The following is a 7,500-nucleotide window of genomic DNA, read 5'->3' on the forward strand; positions in this document are numbered from 1 at the left end:
TAAAGTACTGCAGCTCGAGCGCACAAGGTGCGCGGGGAATTGTTAGCGGCGCCGTGCTTGTGCTGGCGGTGACCATGGCTGCCTGCTCCTTTGGTTCACGATGTCCCCGCCGAAGGCGGCGTACTTTAAAGTACTGCAGCTCGAGCGCACAAGGTGCGCGTGGAATTGTTAGCGGCGCCGTGGTTGTGCTGGCGGTGACCATGGCTGCCTGCTCCTTTGGTTCACGATGTCCCCGCCGAAGGCGGCGTACTTTAAAGTACTGCAGCTCGAGCGCACAAGGTGCGCGGGGAATTGTTAGCGGCGCCGTGCTTGTGCTGGCGGTGACCATGGCTGCCTGCTCCTTTGGTTCACGATGTCCCCGCCGAAGGCGGCGTACTTTAAAGTACTGCAGCTCGAGCGCACAAGGTGCGCGTGGAATTGTTAGCGGCGCCGTGGTTGTGCTGGCGGTGACCATGGCTGCCTGCTCCTTTGGTTCACGATGTCCCCGCCGAAGGCGGCGTACTTTAAAGTACTGCAGCTCGAGCGCACAAGGTGCGCGGGGAATTGTTAGCGGCGCCGTGGTTGTGCTGGCGGTGACCATGGCTGCCTGCTCCTTTGGTTCACGATGTCCCCGCCGAAGGCGGCGTACTTTAAAGTGCTGCAGCTCGAGCGCACCATGTGCGTGGGGAATTGTTAGCGGGGGCGTCGTTGTGCTGGGGGCTGACTGTCCCTAGTGGGTATAGGATAATGTTAATGTACGGGGATCGCTGGGCGGCACGGACTTGGAGGGCCGAAAAGGCCTGTTTCCGGCTGTATGTGTATGATATGATATGATATGATGCCTGCCTGCTCATTTGGTTCATGATGTCCACGCGGCAGGCGGAATATTTTAAAAGCACTGTTCTGTACGAAGTGCACAATGTCCGTTGGGGAAATGCAGCTGGGGGTCGGTCGACCGGCTGACGACGCCTGCCTGCCGATTTGGTTCACGATGTCCCCGCCGAAGGCGGCATACTTGAAAGTACCGCCGTTCGCGGCGCGCAATTTGCGGGGGGAGGAATTGTTAGTGCACGTCTGTGTGCTAGGTGACGATGCTTGCCGACTTGGTTCATGCCGTCCACGCCGAAGACGGCGCCGTTTAAAGTACTGCCGCTCGAGGTGCACAATTTGCGGGGGAATTGTTAATGGGCGTCGGCGTGCTGGGTGACGATGTGGAGATGTGGAACGCCGAGCCAGATCTATCTTATTTGTTTGCTTGGCCCACTGGACTTTGCATGGGCTTTGCAACACTGTGTGCTAGGTTAAATCACGGCCAATAGAGTGAGTGTTTTTAATGATCCTGATCTGATAAGGGGACTAGAGGTAAAAGAGCCGTTAGGAGGCAGTGATCACAACACGATAAGTTTTACTCTGCAAATGGAAAGGTAGAAGGGAAAATCGGAAGTGTCTGTATTACAGTATAGCAAAGGGGATTACAGAGGCATGAGGCGGGAGCTGGCCAAAATTGACTGGAAGGAGGCCCTAGCAGGGAAGACGGTAGAACAGCAATGGCAGGTATTCCAGGGAATAATGCAGAGGTTGCAGGATCAATTTATTCCAAAGAGGTGGAAAGACTCTAAGGGGAGTAAGAGACACCTGTGGCTGACAAGGGAAGTCAGGGACAGCATAAAAATTAAGGAGAGGAGGTATAACATAGCAAAGAAGAGTGGGAAGACAGAGGATTGGGACTCTTTTAAAGAGCAACAAAAGTTAACTAAAGAGGCAATGCGGGGAGAAAAGATGAGGTGCGAGGGTAAACTAGCCAATAATATAAAGGAGGATAGCAAAAGTTTTTTTAGGTACGTGAAGAGGAAAAAAATAGTCAAGGCAAATGTGGGTCCCTTGAAGACAGAAACGGGGGAATTTATTATGGGGAACAAAGAAATGGCAGACGAGTTAAACCGTTACTTTGGGTCTGTCTTCACTGAGGAAGATACACACAATCTCCCAAATGTTCTAGGGGCCGGAGAACCTAGGGTGATGGAGGAACTGAAGGAAATCCACATTAGGCAGGAAATGGTTTTGGGTAGACTGATGGGACTGAAGGCTGATAAATCCCCAGGGCCTGATGGTCTGCATCCCAGGGTACCTAAGGAGGTGGCTCTAGAAATAGTGGAAGCATTGGAGATCATTTTTCAATGTTCTATATAGATTCAGGATCAGTTCCTGTGGATTGGAGGATAGCAAATGTTATCCCACTTTTTAAGAAGGGAGGGAGAGAGAAAACGGGTAATTATAGACCAGTTAGTCTGACATCAGTGGTGGGGAAGATGCTGGAGTCAATTAGAAAAGACGAAATTGCTGAGCATTTGGATAGCAGTAACAGGATCATTGCGAGTCAGCATGGATTTACGAAGGGGAAATCATGCTTGACAAATCTACTGGAATGTTTTGAGGATGTAACTAGGAAAATTGACAGGGGAGAGTCAGTGGACGTGGTGTACCTCGACTTTCAGAAAGCCTTCGACAAGCTCCCACATAGGAGATTAGTGGGCAAAATTAGGGCACGTGGTATTGGGGGTAGGGTACTGACATGGATAGAAAATTGGTTGACAGACGGAAAGCAAAGAGTGGGTATAAATGGGTCCCTCTCGGAATGGCAGGCAGTGACCAGTGGGGTACCGCAAGGTTCGGTGCTGGGACCCCAGCTATTTACGATATGCATTAATGACTTAGACGGAGGGATTAAAAGTACCATTAGCAAATTTGCAGATGATACTAAGCTGGAGGGTAGTGTGAATTGTGAGGAAGATGCAATAAGGCTGCAGGATGACTTGGACAGGTTGTGTGAGTGGGCGGATACATGGCAGATGCAGTTTAATGTAGATAAGTGCGAGGTTATTCACTTTGGAAGTAAGAGTAGAAAGGCAGATTATTGTCTGAATGGTGTCAAGTTAGGAGGAGGGGGAGTTCAACGAGATCTGGATGTCCTAGTGCATCAGTCAATGAAAGGAAGCATGCAGGTACAGCAGGCAGTGAAGAAAGCCAATGGAATGTTGGCCTTCGTAACCAGAGGAGTTGAGTATAGGAGCAAAGAGGTCCTTCTACAGTTGTAGCGGGCCCTGGTGAGACCGCACCTGGAGTACTGTGTGCAGTTTTGGTCTCCAAATTTGAGGAAGGATATTCTTGCTATGGAGGGCGTGCAGCGTAGGTTCACTAGGTTAATTCCCGGAATGGCGGGACGGTCGTATGTTGAAAGGCTGGAGCGATTGGGCTTGTATACACTGGTATTTAGAAGAATGAGGGGGGATCTTATTGAAACATATACGATAATTAGGGGATTGGACACATTAGAGGCAGGAAACATGTTCCCAATGTTGGGGGAGTCCAGAACAAGGGGCCACCGTTTAAGAATAAGGGGTAGGCCATTTAGAACGGAGATGAGGAAGAACCTTTTCAGTCAGAGAGTGGTGAAGGTGTGGAATTCTCTGCCTCAGAAGGCAGTGGAGGCCAGTTCGTTGGATGCTTTCAAGAGAGAGCTGGATAGAGCTCTTAAGGATAACGGAGTGAGGGGGTATGGGGAGAAGGCAGGAACGGGGTACTGATTGAGAGTGATCAGCCATGATCGCATTGAATGGCGGTGCTGGCTCGAAGGGCTGAATGGCCGACTCCTGCACCTATTGTCTATTGTCTATTGTCTATAATCAACCACTTTATTTTGCCCGTCTTTGTGACTCCTCTTTGACACGTCGATCACCGCTGAGGCTGTTTTACCTGTTTCCCCTATGTACCGTAAGGTACACTCCTTACATTGAACTGCATACACCCCATTATTTCGCTCACGGGTTATCCTCTGTGCTATCCAGTCTCTCCTGTCACCCTGTTCTATGTTTTTGTCTATTACCCAGTGGGAGCAGGCCCCATATTGACATTAATTTGTAACCCTACTGCTCCCCTCGTCTGCTGGTTTTATCACCATCTCATGTTTATCCCTCAGCTCTGCCGTGGTCTCCCTCTCTTTTTTTCTGGTGAGGTTCGGCCTATCCTTTGTCATGGGCATATCCCAGGCTGTTTTAGTAACGTTCTTTTAAAACGTGTCGTGTTTGTTTGGCTTTACCCACGTTCCAGCATTAGAGGCCAATTTTTGCAATGTTTCCTGGGTGGGATTTGCCGGTTTTACAAATGGTGTCACTATCTCACCCTGCTTCCTGATACCCTTATGGGGTCGGCTCTGTTCTTGCAGAACCCTCGGGTGGTGCAGAGTCTGGGCCTTGTTATCAATATCTTGCCCTGCTTCCCGATACCCTTGCGGGTTCGGCTCTGTTCTTGCAGATCCCTCAGGTGGTGCAGAGTCTGGGCGGCATCGTCACCCAGCACACCGACGCCCACTGAAAATTACCCACGCACAGTGCGCGCCTGGAGCGGCAGTAGTTCAAACTACCCCTACCCCTACCCCTACCCCTACCGCTACCCCTACCCCTACCCCTACCCCTAACCCTAACCCTAACCCTAACCCTAACCCTAACCCTAACCCTAACCCTAACCCTAACCCTAACCCTAACCCTAACCCTAACCCTAACCCTAACCCTAACCCTAACCCTAACCCTAACCCTAACCCTGACCCTAATGCAGGCAGAGTTATTTATAAAGTGGCCCAGACTCTGCACCACCTGAGGGTTTTGTAACAGAACCAACCCCATAAGGGTTTCAGGAAGCAGGGCAAGATATTGATAACAAGGCGCAGACTCTGCACCACCTCAGGGTTCTGCAAGAACAGAGCCGACCCCATAAGGGCATCAGGAATCAGGGCAAGATATTGATAAAATGGCCCAGACTCTGCACCACCTGAGGGTTCTGCAAGAACAGAGCCGACCCCATAAGGGCATCAGGAAGCAGGGCAAGATATTGGTAACAAGGCCCACGGGGAAGGCGGCATACTTTGGGGTTATTTTGTAGTGAGTTTTGAAGGCATGTGCTAGTGTTACGCATACCGAGGGCGCGCAAAGTTCGGCGCGCCCGGGCCAAAACGCCTCTGCTGGCCGCGGCCGAGTCGGCCGACGGATTGCCACGGACTTGCTTGACGACCTGTCACTCTCCGTGCATCGGTTGCACGCCCGGTTCGTCCTTTCCATTTGTTTCATGATGTACACGCGGCAGGCGGAATATTTTAAAAGCACTGTTCTGTTCGAAGTGCACAATGGCCGTTGGGGCAATGCAACTGGGGGTCGGTCGACCGGCTGACGACGCCTGCCTGCCGATTTGGTTCACGATGTCCCCGCCGAAGGCGGCATACTTGAAAGTACTGCCGTTCGCGGCGCGCAATTTGCAGGGGGGAGGAATTGTTAGTGGACGTCTGTGTGCTGGGTGACGATGCTTGCCGACTTGGTTCATGCCGTCCACGCCGAAGACGGCGCCGTTTAAAGTACTGCCGCTCGAGGTGCACAATTTGCGGGGGAATTGTTATTGGGCGTCGGCGTGCTGGGTGACGATGTGGAGATGAGGAACGCCGAGCCAGATCTATCTTATTTGTTTGCTTGGGCCACTGGACTTTGCATGGGCTTTGCATCATTGTGTGCTACGTTAAATCACGGCCAATTGAGTGAGTATTTTTTATTCAACCACTCTATTTTGCCCGTCTTTGTGACTCCTCTATGACACGCCGATCACCGCTGACGTGTTAATCTGCGTGTTAGGTATCTCGGGGGTCAGTTGGACGGACAGATGTGTAAGGGTTTTGTTCGGAAGGATCGTTGAGTGTAAACGGTGAACGGGGGTTAAAGGCCCTGAGGTTTCAATCCTCTAAAGAATGTAAAAGGTCTGACGCGTTAGCTAGCAGCTAATGAGGTGAACCTAGCAGCTAATGAGGCTCTCTCTCTCTCTCACGGCCCCGGGACTCCCTCCCTCCCTCCTCCCTCTTGGAACCCTCCCTGCGTGGGGGGGGGGGGGGCACGAAGAAAAAGAGGGTATAAGAAGAATCCAGTGGAAGGAGTAGGGACTGGGGGCGAGGTCAGACAGCCTATCCGGCTAATAAAGCATCATGAGGTTAGGTATAAACTCTGATGACTGCATAAACTCGCCCCTAATGGGGGGGGGGGGGGGGGGGGGGGCACTCTCTCCCCCACCCCTCTCTCCCCAGTGCCACTCCCTCCGACCCCCCCCCCACTCTCTTCGTGTCGCTGGGCCCGCCCGGCACGGCCCCGAGGATCACTCCCCGCGCGGCAACGGGACACCGGGTCGCCGGGCCCGCAGGGTCGTCAGTCGGGCGGGGGGGGGAGGGTGGCCATGCCAGCAGCAGGAGAGGTTTCCAACGAACCCGCGACCGCAGCAGGACCGCCCGCGGCAGACATTTGGACCCAGCGGGTCCGTTCGGGATGGTTGCCGGGCCCGCAGCAGAGGTTTCCTTCCACCCAACGGGGGGGGGGGGGGGGGGGGGGGGGGGCGGGGCTGCCCATCTTCCCGCTCGAAGCAACGGCCTCACCCTAACGGCCTCACCCTAACAACCCTCACCCTGACCCTAAACCGCTCGGTTCATGACTTCTCTCCGTTTGGTTCATGAATTCGCCATTTAGTTCACGACTTCTCCTGTTGGTTCCTGACTTCTACCTCGTGGTTCGTGATTCCGGCGGGTAGGTGGGGTGCCCGGATACTCTCGGCGAAAGGTGTTCAAGTGGCAACGGCGGTCCCGTAGATAAGACGGGTTCGGATGCTCGAGCGTGTCGAGTAAGCGCCGGATCGGCGCCGGGCGCCCCCGGCCGGCTGGCTTGCCCCCCACCCCCCCCCCCCCCCTGGCGGCAGAAACGTGTATCGCGCCAGTGCCGCCGCTGAGGTCGAGATTGGCCGCCTCGACCGTTCGAAGCGTCGCAATTCCGGCGGGACTTCCGAACGCTCGTACCGCCAAGTCATCCGCGACATTCGAGAATTGCACTAAGTCCGAAAGCTGGCGTCGCTTCTTTTTTGCCCGCCGCAGGTTAACGATTTGACGGCGGAAGTCGAGGAGGTCCGATGTGCGGCCTTCAGCGGGGCCGCGGCGCGCCTTTCCCGCCAGGCCTATCGGCCCGTCTCCCGCCGGCCAGAAAATGGCATTTCTTGTCCGGGCGGTCCCGATCACGGTTAACGACTTACCACCGGAAGTCTCTATGACCCCGCAGTTTGCGGCCCCGCGGCGGGCGTCAGTGCGACACGACCGGACGGACGACCGGGCCGACTCCCGCCGACCTCAAAACGGTTTGTTTTGCGCGAAGATGGAGGTGGCGTGCCCGGAGATTTTCGGGAACACGATTTTCAGAGACACTTAGAAAAGATTGTGTGGTGAGGTGCAAAAATGTCAGGGAAGAAACCGAAGGGACACAAAAAGATCGGTAAAAGTAGCGCGACTCTGGGCGAGAGTCGGCGGACTCATTGACGGACATTGGTAATACAGTGAGAGTATTTTTTGCACCGAGTTCGAAGTGTGTGCCGGGCAGGCACCGAACCCCACCGAGACTGGCCCAGGCTGTGTGTCCTCTTGGAAAAACCCTCTGTTTCCGATCGATCTGGTGCCGC

This window comes from Rhinoraja longicauda, unplaced genomic scaffold (genome assembly GCF_053455715.1).
Source record: "Rhinoraja longicauda isolate Sanriku21f unplaced genomic scaffold, sRhiLon1.1 Scf000100, whole genome shotgun sequence".
In the NCBI taxonomy this organism is placed as follows: domain Eukaryota; kingdom Metazoa; phylum Chordata; class Chondrichthyes; order Rajiformes; family Arhynchobatidae; genus Rhinoraja; species Rhinoraja longicauda.